General features: G+C 37.1%; 1 protein-coding gene and 1 pseudogene across 1 annotated transcript in view; one reads left to right on the forward strand and one right to left on the reverse strand.

Moving 5' to 3' along the window:
- ADGRV1 (adhesion G protein-coupled receptor V1) overlaps positions 1-24347 on the forward strand; it is a 594013-nt gene that overhangs the window by 444813 nt on the left and 124853 nt on the right. The gene's annotated exons all lie outside the window — the stretch shown is intronic.
- LOC114679010 (lysosomal enzyme trafficking factor pseudogene) lies at positions 8942-9439 on the reverse strand (annotated as a pseudogene).

Genomic DNA, 24347 nt, shown 5'->3' on the forward strand with positions numbered 1-24347 from the left:
CAAGAAAGGTGGCAATTGAGAGTATCAATATAGTGACACAGATTCTAAAATCATACAAACAAATAATAGAGCATGCAACTTGAAAACTTTTTGAAATTGAAAAAACACAGTGGAATACCTGATATAGTTACTAATCACAGTCCTCCAAACAATTTTATTTTGAACTAGTTAAAATAGCATAATCATTATCTTTCTTCTAGCTTGATCTGCCAGATTCAATTGTAGCAGATGCTATCCAGTGGATTTATCAATGTAATCTAGGATCTGTGATGACAGATCTTCATGAGTAGAATTTATAACTGAGGAAACCTAGTATTTCTGCTAAATCCAGACTTAGGCTTAGGTACATCCAACTGCTCAGAGTGTCAGTGGAGCCCAAGTGGTGAGACCACTAAATTTATCATCAGGGAGAGTTTAGTATGAGCTCCAAAAATTCTCTATGGCTTTTTGCTGCAGGAAAAAAAATATTTCAGTAAAAGATGTGATTCCGAGGCTCAGTAGGTTACCTACTCCCTGTGCTTTAAGGTTTCTGGGGGAAAAAAAAAAGCGTCTAAGCAATTTTCTAAGTTCTAGAGACATTTGTAGTCTTATTTGTGTAACTCCTGTAATCAAGGCTAAATGCAGACAGCTAAGAGTTTGGTTTGGCCTGTATTTACTTGAAATGGCTAGCACCCATTTACAGGCTCATAAATCTTTCGAGTGTTTCCACCACGTGAGTTTATGGAACCCCACCCCCCACTCATGAACAACTAAAATTGGGTCACAGATAAGCTTGATTACTTGTGGGGAAACAATTTGGGGGAGATGAATATGTAATTTAGTTTCCCTTAATGTGAGGGATGAATTTGTTCCAACAGGTTTACAAGTTACAGTTTTAGCCTACAGCTTTCTGTGTTGCTATTTTAAAATGTCATATTTAAAGGAGACACAAGAGCTAAAAATAAGTAAATTTAGGTGTGAAGTCCTAGGACCTTGGGGTAGGATATTTGGGATCCTATGGCTCTTTCGATGACTATGAAGCCCACAGTTGTCTCAGGACTTACTTCTTTTTGTGAGTGGGTTAAAATAGAAATGATTGATTTTTCCCCATTGAAGATTCCACAGATAAAAACTAATTATCTTAATGGAAAATTGATGCTTAAACAGAAACCTTTCTTTACAAACAAATGTATATTGAATTTTTGCAGTTAACAAAGCTAGTGCTTATATATTAAAAACACTCTTGTGATTCAAAACACCATAATGTGTAGCTAAACCATGAGTTTTATACAAGTGCTATGTACTTTGAGTAAGAAGATTAATCTGTAGCAATTCACAAGCTGAGTTAGGGGTAAGATACCAGAGCCGGATGAAAAGCAAGGAGGTCCTTGTGATAGTGTAAGGAAGTTAGGAAGGTGAGGTGATAAAGTGGGAATGGAAAGGAAAGCAAATACCTGATACTGGAGATTAAGTTATTGCTGTGTAGTCAAATGAAAAGGTATATATGTGCTCTCTTTTCTTTTGTTTGGTTTTTGAGTTAGGGTTTCTTTTCCTGAATTGTTTAGTTGCCAGAATACTGGGTGAAAGATATTTGGAAATGCTCTCTGGTAACAGGTTTGGAAATACACCATATCCCCATCCATGGTTTCTATTTCAGAATGGCAAAAGGCTCCTGGGCCACCCAAGCTCCAGGGCTGGCATGATGGGCAGGGAACTCAGGGTCCTAGCAGTGCTTTCCCCTGAAGCCATGAACAAGGCTGTTGTAGTTACATTTCCTTTTTCGGAAATTCAAGTGGCTATGCTGACAAGAGAGAGGATGAAAGCAGGGAGTATCACTAAAATGCTTCTAAAATATTAATTTTGTTTATTTTTATGACCTAAATGTAATAACTGATATATAGTAACTTGTAACCTACCTGTAACTGAACCTCAGTTCTCTCCAGTTCAAGTTTATCTTTTCATGTTTTTCATCTTAAATAACCACTATGTCTCAAACTTGAGTACACAGTAGAATCACTTGGAAAACTTTTTAAAAGTAGTACTGTTTCATAGGCCCAATCCTAAACCAATTTCTGTGCCTAGGGCCTTGGGGCCAAGCATGGGTAGGTTCTAAAATTTCCCCAGCTAATTCTAATGTGCAGCAGGATTGAGTTCCTCCTCTCTAGACATTCACACCTGTAACATCTGTTTATCTCAGTTGATTCTTGGTGATCTTAGCCATTTCTTCCATTGTATGGCCAGCCTGTCTGGTGTTGGATGACTTCGAGTCAGAGGAGAATGACAATGAAATTGAAGGTTTGGGCATTTTCAGCCTAAGGGAAGAAAGGAAGCATGTTAATAATATCCTGTTTTAGAAACAGAAGCAGCCTCTGTATGCCTGAATCATTTTAGTAGGTTAATAAACCCTAAAGTATTGCTCTATTAACTACTCTCCTTACTCTGCCAACATTTAGGATTTGGAAACATTAAACCCTTGTTTACATCCTCTGTAAGTCAGCATTGATTTGTTTCTCTTCTGGGATTTAGTTAAAAGCAATGCTCAGTGGCACACACATTTTACAAAACGGAACTACACAAAATGATTTAAAAATATAAATAAAATTCCTAATCCCTAAAAAATGCCCCTGATTGTAGGCATACTTCATAATGAAGGATCCAGGATTCCATCAAAATTTTTTTTGTTGTTAAAAAAGTTACTTTGTTATCTCAGAATACAAACTATATAGCATGTGCGTTCTCTCCATAAGGTTTAGAATGCAGCTTATTGCTTTAATGGGTTAAAGTTAAATCTTTCTTTTCAGTAGAAGGCATGCCCTTTAAATTCTTGCCAGGCTAAGTAACACATGAGACAATTTACATCCACTAAGATTTCGGTAACTTGATGCAATAGCCTTGGCAACAAAATTCTACCAAATGAAAAGTGTCAAATTGCGCAGAATGGTGTTCATAGCCAGTGGGCTCCTCATCCACTTCCCTGGGAATTGTGCCAAAGTAAAAGGCTTTAGAGTTTCCATTGGTTATAAACTGCAGCTTTTTGAGCTCTCTTTAGACTAGGAAAGTTGATTACCTATAGCAAGGTTCTCTGGCCAACACTGGCAACCTTGAGACCACTCCCAATCCATCTTCACAAAAGACCTGCCACACATTAATTACAGTATAACTCCTCTTCTGCATAATTCTCCTTCTCTCTAACATTTCCCTCCTTTTCTGTTCTGTTTTCCACTTACGCCTTCTCTTATTCACAATTTCCCACCTCCTCCCTCATGCAGAATTGCATAAAAATCACACAAGTAGTCAAGGGGCAAAGTCGGGAGCTAGCATATTAGAGAAGCAATAATATTGCCTAAGGGCAAAAGGAAGATTTTTTTTTTTTTAGGTCACGTCTTATCTAAGCCAAATAGTTGAGCATTTTAATACAAATTATCAAAATAGATGCATAACTACTACCCAAAAAGAATATGGGATTTAGTATAAAAATCAATGACCTTTGTGGGCATAGAGGTGAAATAACAGATATAATTACTTTTTAATACAAAAGATCATTTTTTCTGTTTGTGAGACATAAAGGAAGGGCATGCGTCAGATAAACAGTTTGTTTCAGCTGATCTCTCAAGAGACTGCCACAGGCAAAAGACATAGCCGGTACAGTACCCATCTCCCCACGCTTCTGTTGCACATTCAGAATTGCAGCCTGGGAACCAGGGGCATCACCAATAAGCAACAGTGAAAAGGGCTGCAAAACCCACACATTTTCATTTCCATTGTATTTATTCTAGTTACCTTCACTGATAACCAAAACAGAGAGGTGAAACAAAGCTGTTTTACTGTTGTTTCACTGTGATCAATCCAAAAACCATGAATATGCTGTTAAGAATAAGCTTGGCAGGTGAACTTCAACACGTGAAAGCATCTCAGTTCTCAACAAGGCAAGAGTGACAGACTTGAAGAGTCAGGCACAGTTTATTGCTGAGATAATAACCAAGAAAATGCCATCTAATATTAATGACAGTAATACTTAAGTGCTTACTACTCAGTGCTACAGTGAAATTGATAGTACTGTTATCATCACCATCCTCATTTTAAAAATGAGAAAACTGAGGTACAAAATTTACATAAAATACAAAGTCCCACAGCTAGCAATACACAGCTTAGCTGGTATTGAACCTGCTCCAAGGTCAGCGCTTTGAACCGTTAGGCCATGGTTCTGTTAAGCTTTATGAAACTTCTGTGCCTTACAAACAAGATTAAATATTTGCAAATGCTTTAAAGCTGAATAGCCTGATGCCAAGAAAGGAAATATGAAATACTTCATTTGAGCAAGGCGTAAAACAATGCCTTTCAAAAAAATAAGCCAGTCAAAGATCATTTCACTGCTTTGTTGCTTTGTAAATGTTAATTAAGCCTCCATTCTAAAATCCTGCCATTTAATTATGAAATAATATTTTTCTTCTATCTCAGTACCATTCCCTTTCCCTACATTCCAACACAGTCCTGAAAAGTGAACAATTTCAAGATTAGACCTCTATTCTTGATATTGAGGAACAGCAGGAAATAAGTACACACTATTAAGTAGACATGACTTTGGATTGGTACCTCCTTGGATTTCAGTTATGGAGAGAAAGTGGAAGCTCTTGGGGAGGCTTCATGACACTTTAAACATGAGCATTCCTGAATCATAGGTGACAGAGCCATTTGTGTTGTGAGTGGATTTTGGAGGAGTGCCAAAAAGACTTGGCAGGTAACAAAAGTTGGTGACACTGAAGGCCTCAGTTAAAATGTGTAAGAAATAAGTAAGAATTTAATGTCTTCATAAAGATAAGCTAACCTCAGCTTTTATACTGCAATGAGAATAGGATCAGAGACCCACAGAACCAGAAACTAGTCCTTGCTGTCTAACTAGGTCGGGTGCAGTGGCTCACACCTGTAATCCCAGCACTTTGGGAAGCCGAGGCAGGTGGATCACTTGAGGACAGGAGTTCAAGACCAGCCTGCCTAACATGGAAAAACTCCATCTCTACCAAAAATACAAAAATTAGCCAAGTGTGGTGGTGCACGCCTGTAGTCCCAGCTACTCGGGAGGCTGAGACAGGAGAATCGCTTGAACCCAGGAGGCAGAGGTTGCAGTGAACCAAGATTGTGCCACTGCACTCTAGCCTGGGCAACAGAGCAAAACACAGTCTCGAAAAAAAAAGAAAGAAAGAAAAACTAACTAGAGGAAAGGAGCAATCTCTCCGTTCTTCATCTTCTAATCTATAAAACAAATAATGGACTAAACAATAGTTGCTAACCTCTTTGATAATCTAACAGATGGAGTCCTTGGACTCCTCATCCTACAGGTTAAAAACTTGTAGTTTAAATCCCTCAAACTCTTTGTAATGCCTACAGTGGTGATTTCTGTTAATTTGCAGTACTGAGAAGGTGAGATACAGTGAGTGTATTTCCTTGTTTGGCAAGATGGCAAGGCCAGCCCAGAACATTGAAAGATACCGAAACAGCATAAGAAGGAAAGTCAAAAAGGCTACTGGGCTAGTTAGCACAGGCACTCTGGAAGGAGGGCAGTCACTGAGGAGATGCCTCTGCTCTGTGCTGAAGGCAAACTGGAAGGAACTGACAATTTTGCTTTCGGGGAGGGGGTGATGAAGAGTTCAATTTTGCTCTCCTGCTTTAGTGTACTGTGCTTTATACATTGGTCCAGACTATCTAATCAGGATCTCATTAAGGGAAAGCTTAGCATTGTTTGAGTTCTCTTTCCCACAGCAGAGCTAAAAGTAAACAGCGGCCAAAGATAAACAAGGAGCATTGCTTTTTCCTGTGTTGTACAATAGTAAGTCTAATTTATTGACAATTATTGTTGGTAGTATAAATACTGAATCTGAGACGAACTTTGCAAAGAGCCTGCTGGTTTCTAAGCTTTACCAAGCCAGCAGACTTTCTTTTGTTGCTAAGGGATTTTTTTTTTTTTTTCCAAATCAGGATTTCTTAAATAGCAGGCTTTGTATACTGGAAGACACAAGTGACCCACTCACTACTCAGGTCCAGCTTTTTTTTTTTTTTTTTTTTTAATTCTTTAAATCAATGAATGGCTGAACTTCAACATTTCTCTGCTGTTGTTTCGTATAAAAGAAGTAGATGAGATAGATTTATGAGTAAAAGAATAGAGCTTCTGCTTCTGAATCCTCCTTTGGGGCCATCTGAGTCATGGTTTAGGAAATAATTCCTACAAAAATCCCTGAAACAATGGACCAATTCCACTATTCCCTCTTCTCCCTCATATCCAGCTATCCCCATAAACCCAGAGAGAGGACCTGACCCCATAGAAGCAAAGGTGCCCTGGAATATATTCCTAGTTTGTGAAACAAAATTGCATTTACCAAGATCTGCCTCACAGTTCTTTCTTGACTGATTGCTTATTTACTCCTGGCTATATTTACAAAAGACTTCAGACTGACTTGATATCCTTAAAGTTGGTCTTGTTATCTTTTCATTTTGCTTTTTTTTGTCTGGCCCAATCCACACCCTGCCCTAAGCACATTTTCTCAATAATAACGCCCATTTACACATGACCAGACTTATGTAACATACTAGATCTATCTTAGTCATGCCGCAATGTCTTGCCCTCCTCCAGTTTAAGACATCTCTACCATCAAGGACCAGCCTCTTTAAACACAACCTGTGCCAGGCAGATGTACCATGACACCCAACATGTCTGAGCCCAAGTCCAAGTGAAAACACTAGACTTTTCTTTTTTTTTTTTTTTTAATAGAGTCTTGCTTTGTTCTGTCGCCAAGGCTGAAGTGCAGTAGTGCAATCATATCTCACTGCAGCCTTGAACTCCTGAAGTCAGGGAGTCCTCTTGCCTCAACCTCTTGCGTAGCTAGGACTACAGGTGCACATCACCATTTGGCTAAGTTTTTTTTATTTTATGTGGAGACAGATTTTGCTATGCTGACCAGGCTAGGCTTGAACTCCTAAGTTAAGTGATCCTTCCACCTGGGCTTCCCAAAGTGGTAGAATTACAGGCATGAGCCACAACACCTGGCCAAAGCATTAGAACTTTTTTCTTTAGAGTTTTTACAAAAAAATTTATCATATGTACAATTCCACTCCACATTCTACTCCTTCATATTATGAAAGTTGGTGTATATTTTTTCCGTCTTTTTATATTCTTCATGAACTACAAAGAAAATTAATGTATGCAAATGTACCTATGCTTCAGCAATTTGCCTGTTTAATCAATATAATGTCTTAGATGTGATTCCAAATGATATGCATACCTTTAGTTGACTCACTTAATCTATTACTTTTTATGCCAAGGTATGAATATGGTACAATTTATTTCTCTAATTTATTAGTTATTAATAGATAGAAACGTAGATTTTCCTGAATTTTTCATTATTATAAACAGTAGTTCAATGAACGCACTTCCATAGACATATGTACAAGTTTCTCTGGAACATGTAACTGGAAATGAAATTGCTTGGCTTCATGTAGATGTATCTTAAATATTAGTAAATATTGACAAATTACTCTAAAAAATGGTTACAACAATTTAAACCTAACCAGCTATTTTGAAGCATATCCCCACAGCTTCACCAACACATGGTGTCTTGCTCTTTCAGATAGTTGTCCAACAATTTTTTCTAATAGGTTGTTTATTTTTTCTTATTGATTTGTAGAAATTTTATTTATTTCATGAATATAATCATTTGTCAATTAAATACATTGCAAATATCTGCTTCTAGTTTTCCTTGTTTTTTAAATTCTGTATATCAAATGAAGTATTCAGGTTTGATACAGTCGTATTAACCAATATTTTCCTTAACTTTTGATTTAGAAAAAAATCCCCCACAGTATTTCAATATCATACTCTCTTACAGTGTTTTGTAAAATATTTACAGTTTTATTTTTTACACTTAGATATTTTATTCATCTGGAATGTATTTGTGAATGGTGTCAAGGAGGGATCTACTTTTTAAAAATAATAACCAATTGTTTCAAGAGCATTTATTAAGTAATATCTTTCCCCATTTACTTGTCATATACTAAAGTTGCTATTCACGTGTGGGTAAACTCTCTCTTCTGTTCCATTTGCTTATCCCTGCATCAACACCATACTCTTTTAATTGTTGTATGATATTTCTCCTTTAATCTGCTAATGATGAGATTATATTGATAGATATTCAAATATTAAAGTCTTTGAAATGCTTAGATAAACCCTTTCTTTTAGTCCACTGTTGGATTCAAATTATTAATACTTAATTCAGGTTTTTGCATATATATTCTAAGCAAGGCCGGTTTATGATGATTCTTTCTCATATGTTTTTGGTATTTTGTTATCTAAATTATGATAACATAAAAAATGAAGTGGTAAGAAATGGTACCATTTTTTTAAGATGGGATTCTTTGTGCATAAAGATTTGTTTAACGTTTGCTCGTAAAACTATTGATTTTAGAGGTGTAGGGTGAATTTTGACTCTAATTTCTTCAGTAATTTTTGGTCTAGCCATGTTTTCTGTTTTTATTGAGTCACTTTTGAGAATTCTTTTTATTTTTATTTTTTGTTTTTGTATAAAATTTAAATTTTATGATCATGTGTGGACCTTTTTACACTTAACACAGTGGAAATGTTCATATTTATTCTTTTCCCAAAGGAAAAATTTCTGAATCATCACTATGTTGCACAGTAGAATAGAAATTCAGGTACTTAGTCAAGTTAAGAATGCAAATAACAGACAAGATTAACTTCCAAAATCTGAAGTCATCAACATGATTATGTAGTACTCTATCTCAGGCTTTACCTAAAAATTCATTATTATTCAGATAAAGAAAGCCCCTACTTATGTTTTTGAAAAGCCTCTGCCCCACCACAATTTCCTGAGATCTATGAAGAAACTGCAGTCTTGTGATCAGAGTCATATAGTACTGGCAGTTTTGTAATCAAAGGAAAAAATGTCGACTGATTTTATATGTCAATCAGTTGTAGTCAGTTGATCTGATTAGAAACCTTGACAAATGCCTCATGGCGATTGCAAATAACTGCCAATAATATAGGGATGATACAGTAGCTGTTTTGGGATCAGCTCTTGTACAAGAGTAAAGGAACAAAAACATCTGTAAGTAAGGTATCAGAAAAATAATTGTCCACAACCAAAAAGACAAGAAAAGTAATCGAGGTTTCCAGGAATGTGTCCATGTGGTTCCTTCAAGGGGCTCCTCAGGGTGCTGTTGAATGTGTTCCAAGGCCAGCCTGTTGTAGGTCTCACTGATTTCAAACATAGTAAAATGCTGCTGCACTTACTGACAGATACAATCCCACTCCAATCTATCTCATCCGCTGATGGAAGTTCATCATTCTCCATGCTCTATGCAATGGTCCCGAAAACCTTCCTGTTACCATGGCCAGTGTTAAAGAGTCACTCAGCTCTGAATAATCTGGTGGCTTTGGCATTTCAGAGAAAGCCACCAGAAAGTAAATCCCCTGGGTCACTAGGCTCAGAGAAAGGTGAGTGCCACCAGTCTGGAGCACCAGCTACTAGTGATTAAGAACCTTGTGACTGTGGCAGGTCATGCGCGGCCCTGGTCCCTGTGGCCGCTCTGGCACCCCCACCACCGGGCGGCCCCGCTTCTGAGAGTTCTTTTTAGAAAATAGTTTATAATCTAAGTATTCAAATATGTTAGCATTAGATGAGTCATATTATTTTCTGATATCTAAAGTTGTATCTCATTGTTTTTGTGCCTTCTTCTCATGATCAGTAATGCCAAAGAATGTTAGTATCTTTTCAAAGAATTAACTCTTTAAACAATTATATTTCATTTATGTGATCAATAAATTTTATTAACTGCTATATGCCAGACTGTTCTAACTAACTGGGTTTCTTTTTAAAAAGTAAAGATTAAACAAATCCTAGATCCCAGCATTGTGGATTTTATGAGGCAGAAACAGGTTGTTCAAAAAAGAAAAAATAATTAATTATCTGATATATTAAGAAGATAATAAATGCTATGGGAAAATAAAGCAGAGTGAGGAGAGTCAGAAGTGCCACATGTTGGGAGCAGCATGCAGGCTGCAATTTTAAAGAAGGTGGGCAGAAATATTATTGAGAAGATGAGATTTGAGCAAAGATTTAAAGGAGGCAGGGAAGTTAGTCATGTGAGCATCCCAGAAGTAATATTCCTGGTGGAGGGAACAGCCAGTGCAAAGGCCCTAAGGCAGGAGCATGCTGGGCATGTCTGGGGATTGCGAAGAGGCCAGTGTGGCTCCAATAGAGTGAATGAGAGGGAGAAGAGAGAAGTCAGAATAGGTAAGGGTAATGACTCTGAGTTTAAGAAGGCTGTGGGAGGAATGACATAATCTGATTTATAGTTTTAAATATAAACGGAAACAGAGTAGAAAAGTTATGATGCTATTGCAATGTAAAGGCAAAAAATGATAGTCACTTGGATTAAGGTGGCAACAACTGACATGTAGTGGTGAATTTAGAGTCACCTGTCTCTGTTGCCTTCATTTGTCTTTATTTCACCAGTGTTGGCTTATATCATTAGTATTGTCTTCCTGCTTTCTATAGTTGAGTCATTAACCACCTTGTCTTATCTGTTTTGTTCTGCTAATTATAATTATATATATTTTATTAGTCTCCTAATTTTATAATTTATTCTTTCTTTGCCTTACTAAGTTTTGATTTTCTCAACTTTATCTGTCAGTTTCTGAAAGAAAGTCTTCCATTATGGTTTTGGATTTGTAAATGTTACTTTATATTAGTGTTTGAATTATATATTTTGAGGCCATTTTCTCTTAGATGCATATAGATCCACACTGTTATATCTTCCAGGGGAAATCATTTTTTGAACCTTTTTAAATCTCTATGAATGTTTTAAAGCCTTACTTTGTATACGATTTCCTATTAGTATTACTACTCCAACTTTCTGTTCTGCTGTGGCATTTCCTGGCCATTTACTTTAGACTTTAAGAGTCATTCATTACTTTAGGTAAATCTTATATAGCACAGATCTGGAACTGTTTATATCCAATCTAGAGCCCTGTTAATTAGTGGGTTTTATACATTTACAGTTATTTTGATTGCTAATAAACTTTGAGTTATTTCTAACTTACTTTGTGTTTTCTATGAACTGAGCCTTTTTGTTAGCTTCTGTTTTTACTTTTCTTCCATTGATGTGATTAAACACTCCACTTTTTTGGTTACTAATGTGTATGGTTTTTAAAATACATATACTTAAAAATATTTTAAGTTAATAATGTATTTAACTTGTTCTTGAATGATACAAGGACTTTTATTTCCTTGTGTGGTTTATAATTTTTTTATTATAAGCATGGCTAGAATTCTCTGTAGGAATTCCTTGTGCCCTTTGACAGGGTCCTACATGATTTAAAGATTCCAGACCAGTTTTATCTTACTTTCTCGGCTTCATGTTCCTGGTCTATGTGAATAGTGTGAATTTGGATGTCACATCTACATGGGGCAAGGTTTGGAGTTCAAGTTTCTGACTGGTAACTATTTGCCACTCTCCCAGAGCAGTGAGCAAAGATTTTTCTGATTCCCTATTTATGATTTTGGCAGCCGTTCATGGCTCCTAGGTCTCTGCATGTAATTTAGTCCTGGCAATGTGCAAACAGGGCCCTGACATCTCCTCACAGGCATTAAACCCTGCCCTTCCCAGTTCTGATTGCTCTGTGAGCCACAGGACATCAGTCCTGTTACCCAGTGTGACATTTTGTTGTGGCTTTATTTTTGGCACATGAGGATTTATGATTCCAAATTTTGAGTTACACTATAAATTCCAAATTGTACTATTCTTATTTACATTTTAAGCAATTTATTTGTTTGGAGCAAGGGTGGGGGATTCTTATACATCAGTACTGTCTGCCATATTGACTTGAAGTTCATCTTTCACATTTTTACATTTAACAGATATTCAAATCTTAGTGATTGTTTTTTTATTCTGAGTACTTCATTATACAGAGACATTTTTCATTTAACATTTCTTTTTCTCTTAAAGTCACCAAATATCTTGATTTCTTTATGTAAGAAAAATGAAGCATGCAGAAATTCCTAATCAACTACAGTTTTGTGATAACCTGATTTTTTCTACAGATACTAAATTTTAAAAAATTTAAAGTTTGTATTTAATGTGATTGCTTTCTGTCCTTCAAATCTTCCAAAATATGGCTGGAAGACCAAATCTAGTGTAGGCCGGGAGGTTACCTAAACATTTTGCTGAGGCTTGTGAAAACCAGCTATGGTCAGTCTAAGTACAAACACATTCCACTTCATTCTAACAAGGTTTGGTTTACAAACTTCAAGCAGGTTAAAGTCTACATAACACAAAACTCATGGAGAAATCTGCCTCACTGGTTAGACTGAGCAAAGTTTCCTTAAAATTTGAAGAGAGATTCAAGAAGGGTAATATGTCATGGTAGATTATTAACATTAATAATTCCATTTTATTTTAGAAAAGGATGTGTTTTTAGAAGTTTTGTTATTAAGTACTACATCCTCCTAAAGTCTTCCTTCCATTTAAACGTTTTGAGAGCTTACCCTAATTCCTTATCACAAGAAAGGCAGGGCGTACAGTGTCCTCACCAGTATCTCCATGGAAACTTTTGCTTTGAATTTCTGCTTTGCCTGTATTCTCTCTCTCCACTCTTGATTCTAGCTTCTTTCAGGTGTTTTCTTCTCTCTGTCTCTTATCCACAGAGCCATGAAGCAGTCTCCTTTTGTTTTTGTTTGTTTCTTTTCTTTTCTTCTTTTTTTTTTTTTTTTTTTTTTTTTTTGCATTCTGCCAAATTCTAAAAGTACAAATCAGAGTGACAAGCAGACAAAACAGCATAATGGGTGTTTTGGTGAACATTCTTTTTATCCCCCTGTTATGCTGCCAAGGCTGGAGTGCAGTGGCATGATCATAGCACACTACAGCCTCAAACTCCTAGGTACAAGCGGTCCTCCCACCTTGACTTTCCCAGTAGATAGGACTGCAGGCATGCTAATTTTGTTATTTTTTTTTGTAGAGACAAGGTCTCACTATTTTGACCAAGCTATTCTCGAACTCCTGGCCTCAAGCAATCCTCCCACCTTAGCCTTCCAAAGCACTGGGATTTCAGATGTGAACCACTGCATCCAGACTGACATCCTTATTTTTAAAGCTTCCTCTGCCGTCTGTAACACAGGAACTTTTGCAATGGCTCTGTTTCTCCTTCTAGCCCTATCGTTCTTCCACCATCCAGCCTGCCACCATATGTTGTATGCCATCCACCCTTTTTGATGTCCTTAATTCTCACTGCCTCCCTCTTGAGCTGTCTTTGGAAAGAAACCAAATTTTCCTCACTTTCTGTTGAAAAGCAAATCTGTCTTCTCTTGATGTCACCTTGTCTTTGTCTTGAGGTCCATGCACTTACTTCCCAATGGACTATTAAGGAGTTTTGCTGAACAAATTATTTCCCCAAGAATAATTCTGTTTATAAGATTTTAAAATAATATTTTTCTCTTCCCCAATATATGTTTTAGAATGATTTTACAACTTTTTGCTTAACTCCAATTTTCTGAAATATTACTAACTCAGGTTTTGTTAGATAATGAAAATTTCAAGAATGTAGTTCTTGTGAATGGTAAACTATTCATTTATATTTATATTATTTACTAGGCTAATTTAGTTAGAGCAAAAGGAATCTAAAAATATCTTGAATTGAGAAGCCAGTATAGCTTGGGTATGAATAGTATAGATGAAATCATGTATCTGCCTGCCTAGTTTCAAATCTTCCTCCATCACTTACTAGCTGGGGTGACCTTAGACAAGTCATTTAACCTCTCTGTTCTTTGGTTTCCTAATCTATAATATCTAATAATAATAATAACAATAATCGTCTCTCTCTCTCTCTCTATATATATATATATACACACACACACACACACATCTTACAACAATGCCTAGCACCTAGTAGGCACTATATACATGTGTCAGCTAAGATTTACTTACTTACACACAGAATCTCAAGAACAAAAATATGAGATAAAGGAAGCTGACAGATGAGGGTTTCAGATTAAGTATTATAGATATCTGATGTTAAAAAATATACTTAATGAAGAAATCATTATGTTTCATTATGTTTCATTATATATTCTAATATACTCTAAATGAATTCACAATGTTCTTCACTTAAGGAGGTAAGGCATATATCCTTAAATAGCTCTTAGTATTTTTTTCTGGCTCCTTAGGAAATCTGATAAAAGTAACTTACTCCTTTCAAGAGCTCTGCTAATGCTGGGTACAGTGGCTCACACCTGTAATCCCAACACTTTGGAAGGTTGAGGCAGGAGAATTGCTTGAAGCCAGAAATTCTAGACCAACCTGGGCAACAAAGCAAGAGCCTGTCTCTACAACAAATAAAAAAACTTGACCAGGCATGTGGGTGAGCACCTGTAGTCCTAGTTGCTAGAGAGGCTGAGGCAGGATCACTTGAGCCCAGGAGTTGGAGTCTGAAGTGACCTATGATTGTTCAACTGTGCTCAAACATGGGAAACAGAGCAAGACCCTGTCTCAACATGTGTGTGCATATATGTGTATATATATTTATACATGTATATATTTATACATATATACACATTTATACATATATATTTTTTGAGACAGCGTCTTGCTCTGTTGTCCATATATATATATTTGTGTGTGTGTGTGTATATATATGATTGTTTTTAAAAGGAACTATGTTAAAATATTGGTTACCCAGGGGATTCACAATGCCCGTGAAGCCCATTCTTATACCTCAGATTAAGAATCCCTGGCTTAAGAGTTTCTGGCAGGAAATTAAATGCAAGAAAATAAAAATAAAATATTTTTAAATGTTAAAGATTATACAACTTAGATGACCTTTTTGTTGCCAGGGACTCTGATGGATCTAAAATGCTACCCTACTTGCTAGCCAGTAAGTTAGCCTGCCACAGTTTCATGGATACTGACAGATACGAACATTCTAGGTCAGAGACAATGCAATTTTATCATTCATGGCACAGCACACAGCACTGCTCCATGTTCGCATCAGTTCTCCTTGCCCCAAAGACCCAGGCAGGCAACACAAAGCAGCCCAGTAGGATGCTGTGCATGCAGTGGATTTGCATCACAGCTGAGGATATCCAAGTTTAGGAAAGCCCAATCTTTTATAACAAGTACAAGCAAACATGCATTATCTTTGCAGTAGAAGGACATGTCTTTTTTATACTAGACAGTAAGCAAATCTGCTGTCTGCTTTAGAGGAAAGCAACTGTGTCTATCCTCCAAAGTGGATCATATATTCTTAAAAAAAGAAAAAAAGTCCAGAATGAAAGCTGTCAGTGCCTCTGCTTGCAAGCCATGCAGAAACAAAGAAAAAGAATTGTCTCCCAATGTTTGTCCCATCAAGTCAGGAAGGGAAAATTTTGTCATATATTAGTTGGGAGAGGGTGGATAAAGTTAGTTACGTGGATGGATAGATAACTAATAAGCTCTTCGCTGTAATCAGAAATAAGAAAAGAACAAGACGTATGTGATGTTTGCCTTCAGGGAGCTAACAGTCTGGTGATAGTGACAGGTTTTAAACAGATAAGCCATAAAATGATTAATTGCAATTTAGATAAGTTTCACCAGAAGAAATGAAGATTTATGAAACTATATATTGAGGGACTTGATCTAGTTTATGATATCAAAGAAAGTGTCCCTGAGGAGGAAACATTTGAAAACAAGGCCCAACAGACAGAATAAAGTTGAGCATCTCTTATCCTAAAACCCAAACACTACAAAATCCAAAACTTTTTGACCACCAACATGACATCACAAGTGGAAAATTCCACACCTGACCTCATGTGATAGGCCACAGTCAAAATGCAGTCAAACTTTGTTTCATGCACAAAATTATTAAAATTATTGTACAAGTTACCTTTAGGGTATGTGCATAAGGTATACATGAAACATAAATGAATTTTGTGTTTAGACTTAGGTTCCATCTCTAAGATATTATATAAGCAGATATTCCTAAATCTGAAAAAAATTCAAAATCTAAAACATTTTGGGTCCCAAGCATTTCAGATACTTCACTTGTGGTAGGAATTGTCAGGTAAAGAGTAGGGAATACAATATTCTGGGTAGAAGGAAGACCCTATTGAATGAAGGAACCCTGTATTATTAGAGAAACTACAAGAAAGTCAGGATTACTAGAGCATTGTAAGACAAGCAGGAGCCAGATTGGATTTTGGACTTGATTTTGATGGCAATGCAAAGGCAGTAAAGGATTAAGAAAGAGAATTACCTCATTATATTAGCATTTTAAAATGCCCCTTCATTGTTGTACGTGGGATTGGTTGTAGGGAAAAGGATGAATGCAGACATTAAAAGAGCTTATTGCTACAAGCCCAGCAAGAGGTGATAGTGCTCTGGCTACAGACAGTGACAGTGTGGATGAAGAGAAATGAATGGATTCAAAAAATATGTTTATAAAGTGTAGTTGTCAGACCTGCATGATTGATTTCATCTAGAGGGAGTAAAAGAAAGTCGTGGATGATTCTCAGATTTCTGGCATGGGCAACTGTGCAGGCAGAGTGCCTAGAATTAACTAGCCTCTTGGGGATTCATCTCATAAATTCACTTCTATTTCAGTGACAGCAAGCATGCTAGATATATACTCACAGGGAACCTGATTCTCTCCAGAGCCCTAAGAACTAACTTTGGTACAGATAAAAGATGAGCTGTAGGGAATTGAGATGTCACACTCACCTCAATATACTGGTAGTTTTTACTTGAATTCATAGAAGAAAGAATACCGTTGTGCTCTCAGTTGGTTACAAATTGCACCTCAAATTTTCCTACCAGTATGATCCCTTTTAAGCTGTATAATTTACACTGGGGTATGATGCCATCATTAATGCTCCCCATGTTGATTCTAATGAGGCATATGTCCTTTTCTCATGCGGAGAAAAGAATGCTCTTACTACCCACAGATATTCTGAATATATAGTTGATATTCAACCATATCAAATATTGAACCTGGTGCTTCCAATATGTAAGTTATTCCTTAGGATTAAGAAACTACTAAAAGCATTTTCTTGGAGTATTTAAAATACAGTTGACAAAAATCCAACTCAAGCTAACATAAGAAAATGTGTAGCTCATATAAGTAAAAACTTTCAGAGCAGGGTAGGACTCAGGCAGTCATAGATACCGAAGATGTCATCACGCTGCTGTCTTGCTCCATGAATCCCTTCTGGAGTCCTTTGTTACCCTCGTTATTGGGCAGGCTTTCTTCATGAAGTACAAAAGGAAGTCACTGGCAGCTCTAGGCCTACAGTCCATCTGATTTCCCCGTGGAAAAGTGTCTCGCTTCCTGACCATGAAAACAGGGAAGACTGTTTGAGTCATGTATTCACCTCTGAGCTAAAGCTCTGATTGTCCAAGTTGGGTCACCTGCTTGCCTTGGCCAGTCTAATTGGAATCATATTTGGTTCTGGTTCTAATCTGTTCTCCACAAGAAGAGGAGATTTTATCCCAGAACATGGGGAAATAAAGATGGATGGGCATGCAAACAAACAAATAATAAATGCCCACTTCAGATAAGTAAATTGGGGAAGAGCTGAAACATCACAGAATGATTTCAGTACAGGCTAGTGTAGAATTGCAGATGTGGAAGGTTAAAACAAGGTACATTGATATGAGATGAAGAAAAGATAATTATGCAGTAATACACATGAAAAGATAGAAAGACTGTAGTATGTTGCTTGTGAATCCATAGGTGTCAAAGTTTTAAAAACAAAGATGTACAAGGATGAATAAAAACTATGTCTAGAATGTGGGAATGATGGTTTAATTTTGGTATTTTACTACTCTTAAATTAGATCCTTGTATCTGAGGTGGAACTCCTCAGCTAAAGAAAACTGAAAACAATTAGAAAGATCCGGAAGAGCTCTATGAAGATGAGTAATGGGTAGAAAGTAAAATTTAAAAATCAATAAATTTGTATGTAGTGTTTTGTCCATGCAAAATAAAGCTCTTTGAGGAGGATAAAATATATACAATTATTGCAATAGCAAAAGAGAAATATAATGCTTTTACATATATGGTTTCAATTCAGAAAAAAAATGCAGCTATTTTTCTCTTTGCATCCATACTCAAAATAAAACAGAATAAAAGAAGTTCAAGCAGGTGCACGAAATATTTGTATGAGAGATAAATATTTTTAACTTGGAGTTAATAACTGTTAGAATGAATTTCAAGCCTTCTCTGGGATCTTTTAAAGTAGAGTTCCTTCTCATATGTTTGGACCGTGGGGCACTGTACTGCTCAAGGGTAGAGTAACCAGTTAGATGACTATATGCTTCATGAGGACGGGAATCCTCTGTTGGGCAAATTCACATCTGATGGGCTGGAGCATAATGGTCTCTAAAATATTTGCTAAGTATGTGTTGATGCTAATTTGTATTTCACTTAGTTGTTAATTATATGTTTGGAATCTGGTTTATGGAATTATATGTTTGGTGTTGTCGTCATACATACATGGCATCATACGTAGACTGCAACTTTCTAGCTGCTGTGTTTTCAGTGAGTAGAAGCTAGATGTGCTCAGTAAAAGATGATGACAAGAAGAGACTGATATAATTTCCAGTTATCTGCAATTTTGGATCATCTGATCCATTGTCTCCATCTATTGTCAACTAAGTATTCATTTCAGGAGTAATTATGGAAGATGAGGTTTGTTAATATTACAAGTTATAATGAATATGAAGGACACAGTCATAACACCTTTATGAATAGACTCAATATTGCATTCAGGTCTTTAGGGAATTAAGCAACAGAATTTAGGTTCAGTAAAAAAACTTAAGGACCATCTTCTACCCAATCTTATCTTCTTCTCTAGTTATCTCATTATTTAAGTGATGATGTGATTGAGACCTAATTATGTTAAGAGACTTGCCCATTTACACTGTTGGTGGGAGTGTAAATTAGTTCAACCATTGTGGAATACAGTGTAGTGATTCCTCAAGGATCTAGAACCAGAAATACCATTTGACCCAGCAATCCCATTCCTGGATATATACCCAAAGAATTATAAATTATTCTACTAGAAAGACACATGCACGCGTATATTTATTGCAGCACTATTCACAGTAGCAAAGACTTGGAACCAACCTAAATGTCCATCAATGATAGACTGGATAAAGAAAATGTGGCACATATACACCACAGAATACTATGCAGCCATAAGAAAGGATGAGTTCATGTCCTTTGTAGGGACGTGGATGAAGCTGGAAACCATCATTCTCAGCAAACTAACACAGGAACAGAAAACCAAACACCGCATGTTCTCACTCATAAGTGGGAGTTGAACAATGAGAACACATGGACACAGGGAGGGGAACATCATACAGTGGGGCCCATTGAGAGGTGGGGGTTTAGGGAAGGGATAGCATTAGGAGAAATACCTAATGTGGATGACAGGTTGATGGGTGCAGCAAACCACCATGGCACGTGTATACCTATGTAACAAACCTGCAGGTTCTGCCCATGTATCCCAGAACTTAAAATATAATAATAAAAAAAGAGAGGGAGAGACTTGTGCAATTTGAAATAACCTCTTTATGGCAGAAACTGAACTAAAACCTACTTGAAAGAATTTCAATTTCCTGAAGCTAGAGGAGAGTTTTCAGAGGCCTATCTTAACATCAATATTGATTTCAATTGGTCAATATAATCTCTACCTTCATATCATCTTGAGACTCAATTGGTTGACCATTTTCATAATGCTCTAAGAATGAACTCAACACAGACATTAAACACATGCATACTATGTTTGTTTTTCCTTATGTATATTTAAGGAAAGTATTATATTTGAGGAGAACTTAGGGGATGTGGCTAAAATTAGCCCTCCACTAGGAAGTATTTTTGAGGATGAAGAAATGTGGAAGTTATTTAACTGCTTTACAGATGTTTTAAGCTTGAGGCTCTTCGTTTTATTGATTTACTGTGATCTAATTACTCTAATTCGTTCACCACTGACCAAGGAAGACATAGTCGTTCAGTTCAAAGATCTCCCCAAGCCCTGCCTGAACTTCTCTGAAATCAGTAGAGTAGTTAATGCATGATGAAAAGATTGTGGTTTGCTACAGCAAATTATTTTTATCTTAGATAATAAAAACAACCAAGGAGTCATAATGGTGGGAGTCACCAGAAATGATAATGAATTATAATAAATATCACAGTGCAATTGATATATTAAAAACAACAGCTTTCTTACAGCCACCAAGTAAACTGTTTTATATCATTCACAGCTAGGCCAGAGTTGTTCCTTGGACCTAAGGAAACATGCCTACCTAGGATGTTCAAACAAATGTTATATTGCCTAAGTGGGATATGTTCAGGGTTTTAGCCAATCACATTGCAGACAGCTATCTTTAAATATTAAAGCAGGATAATTTAATCTGAATTGAATTTCAGTATTAGAAAATAGAGCAGCCTTTTAAAAATAATACCCTCCACATTACCAAACAATCTCTGTCCTGTTTCCTTTATGCAGTTATAAAATTATGGAAGTCAGGGTTTTAACAAACTTGTGCTTGTAGACCCATAAATGGAAGGCACCCTAGAAAGCAGCCTCCATGACAGTTTCACATGTGATTCGGAGTGCTGAAAGGGCTTACTGTTTGGCTTCAACTCTTTATTGAGATCCTTAAAACTTGATTTCTGGGTGTTTTTTTTTTTTCCTTCCCAAGAGAACAAACAAGCTATAGTTCGAGGCAGTACTAACCCCAAGCATTTTTATTAATGTTTACTCAGCAACAGTCTGAGCTTTGTATGGTTGCTTTATCCCCAATTCACTGTGTATCTGCAATTTCCTGTTCACCATCTGGGAAAATCAGATGTAACTCTTATGAGAAGAGGCACCAACGTTCCATCTCTACTTCATTATTTCAGATATAATCAAAGGAGTAAATCTACAGTGTGTTCTTGGCTGTAATGCAGTAGAGTTGTCCATTGTCTGGATACAAATCCATTTGTGTTCATCTTCTTCTAAAGGAATCTCTTTTCCAGATATAGTTCTATTAAATACTCTATCAATAGTTAATGCTTAAGGTTTGTCAGGTTCAAGCTGATAAACCATACTTCTTAAAAAACTAGTATTCTTTTATCTTGATGCTGATACTCTTCGGGGCTCTAGAGGTTCTTGCTACCACTTTTGTAAGGAGACATTGCTCAGTGCTCTGCCCCAGCAGCCATTTTGTTCAGAGAAACCGTGTACACAGTGGTTACAGCAGGGACTCGGGAGCCAGACCAGCTGCTTGGGTTCAAACTCTGGTTCTGCCTCCTCCTAGAATTTAACCTTGAGAAGTTAAATAACCTCTCTGTGCCTCAGTTCCTCCATTTATAAAATGGGGATGATAATTCTAGTAATTACCTCTTAGGATTATTGTGAGGATTAAGTAAGTTATTCTAAGTATTACTGAGAAGAGTGCTTAGCACTTAGTGGGCAGTACTTAAAGGTTAGATATTTGTATAGCTGCTCTTATCTCAAGGCTTTGCATTTGCTGTTTCTTCTATCTAGAATATTCTTTCAGACTTCACATGGTATGCCCTCTCCAGATGTCACTCCTCAAATAGGACTTTCCTGGTCATCTTTTTCACTGTTCCTATTTGCTGCTTTATTTTTTTAAAGCCTTGATCACCATCCAATATTATATTTTATATTTATTTTATATTTTGAACTCCCTGATTCTTCAAAAAGAAAGTAATCTTAATGAGGTCTTTTGTATAAGACTGTATGCCTAGAGTCTAGAACAGTGTCTGGTATGTACATAGTAGATGCTCAACAAATATTTGGAGAATGAATGAAGAAATTATTATAGAAAGATATTTATATTAGAATGCATTTCTGTAGATGTATGAATCTCTCTATCAGAACTCTCCAGAGCACAAAATAATCACAATTACTACAAGATAAATTAGATCTTGTTTTAGGCTGTGCTTGCAATGCATTGAACACTAGCCTCATGTGAAACACTTAAGAGTGTCTACAGGGACCCACAACATAAGCCTGATCTTTTAGTTTGACTTCTCAAAGTCAGTTATATTTTCAATATAAATGAAGTAAAACATACCCTTGAAACAGAAAAAAATAGTCCAAGTTTAAAAATTTAAGACAGTTCTCTACATACAAAAATGATAATACTTTCTATCACTGGTCAAGAAAAACTCACTATTTTAAGTAGTAATCACTTGTGTGCATTTTTTTCAGTATTGCTATTAGAAGAACTTTCTCATTTTCAATTTTGAATCATTCAACAATGAATTGTTAGAGCTGTTGCTTTGCTTTACCACATACCACCGGGTAAAATAGCCAAAGTCTGTTTAAGCAGGTTAAGTAAAAATGGAAAATGTCAGAAAAATGGAAGACCTCCTAACCCACACCAGAATTGCACTTGCTTTGATACTATTATCTCAATAATGTCAAACAAAAATGAATTGACTTTGCCTTTTGAAATTTTATTTAGCCACGAACTGTCAGTACCTGAAAGATAAAAGAATAAATGTTTCTTCTTTCTTGAACCCTTACTGTGTACCAATATGCTTAACATTGAGTGGGATACAAAAATGCGTAAAGTTATGTTCTTGAAAAGTTTATAGTCTGTTTAGAGCAACAAGACAAAAAAACCCATAAGAAATCAGTACATATCAGTAAATCATTCGTTTCTTAAAAAATTCAGGTGTAGGAAGATTATGGTGGGTGGTTGAGAACACAAGAAGAGAGTGATGCTTTGCCAAACATTAAAGGATGAAAAGCATTTTATTAGGTAATTTGGAAGGAGAAGAGAACATTCCATGCATGAAACACAGCCTGAGCAAAGATAAAAATGACAAATTATGCCAGACATTCAAAAAGAAGATTTGGTACCATTACTGTTGACACTATTCCACAAGACAGAGAAAGAGGGAATCCTCCCTAAATCATTCTATGAAGCCAGTGTCACCCTGATACCAAGAACAGGAAAGGACATAACCAAAAAAATTTCAGACGAATATCCCTGATGAACATACATGCAAAAATCCTTAACAAAATACTGGCTAACTGAATCCAGCAACATATCAAAAATATAAGCCACCATGATCAAGTGGGTTTCATACCAGGGATGCAGGGATGGTTTAACATGTGCAAGGCAGGGGGCGTGCCCAAGATGGCCTAATAGGAACAGCTCCAGCCTCCAGCTCCCAGTGTGAGCAACACAGAAGATGGGTGATTTCTGCATTTTCAACTGAGGTACCAGGTTCATATCACTGGGGTGTGTCAGACAGTTGGCGCTAGTCCACGGGTACAGCCCGACCAGTGAGAGCTGAAGCAGGACGAGGCATCACCTCATCTGGGAAGTGCAAGGGAGAAGGGAATTCCTTTTCCTAGCCAAAGGAAATTGAGACACACAATACCTGGAAAATCAGGTAACTCCCACCCTAATACTGTGCTTTACCAAGGGTCTTAGCAAACGGCACACCAGGAGATTATATCCCACACCTGGCCCAGAGGGTCCCATGCCAACAGAGCCTCCCTCATTGCTAGCACAGCAGTCTGAGATCTAACTGCAAGGTGGCAGCGAGGCTCGGGGAGGGGCGCCCGCCATTGCTGAGGCTTAAGTAGGTAATCAAAGCCTCCAGGAAGCTCGAATTGAGTGGAGCCCACCACAGCTCAAGGAGGCCAGCCTGCCTCTGTAGACTCCTCCTCTGGGGACAGGGCATAGCTAAACAAAAAGCAGCAGAAACCTCGGCAGAGGTAAATGCCCCTGTCTGACAGCTTTGAAGAGAGCAGTGGATCTCCGAGCACAGAGGTTGAGATCTGAGAATGGACAGACTGCTTGTTCAAGTGGGTCCCTGACCCCTGAGTAGCCTAACTGGGAGACATCCCCCACTGGGTGCAGACCGACACTTAACACCTCACATGGCGGGGTACACCCCTGAGATAAAGCTTCCAGAGCAAGAATCAGACAGCAACACTCACTGTTCCACAATATTCTATCTTCTGCAGCATCCGCTGCTGATACCCAGGCAAACAGGGCCTGGAGTGGACCTCAAGCAAACTCCAGCAGACCTACAGCTAAGGGTCCTGACTGTTAGAAGGAAAACTAACAAACAGAAAGGACACCCACACCAAAACCCCATCAGTACATCACCATCATCAAACGCCAAAGGCAGATAAAACCACAAAGATGGTAAAAAAGCAGGGCAGAAAAGCTGGAAATTCAAAAAATCAGAGCACATCTCCCCCTCCAAAGGAATGCAGCTCATCGCCAGCAACGGAACAAAGCTGGATGGAGAATGACTTGGATGAGTTGAGAGAAGAAGGCTTCAGTCGATCA

The sequence above is a fragment of the Macaca mulatta genome, chromosome 6 (assembly GCF_049350105.2).
Source record: "Macaca mulatta isolate MMU2019108-1 chromosome 6, T2T-MMU8v2.0, whole genome shotgun sequence".
Classification (NCBI taxonomy): Eukaryota; Metazoa; Chordata; class Mammalia; order Primates; family Cercopithecidae; genus Macaca; species Macaca mulatta.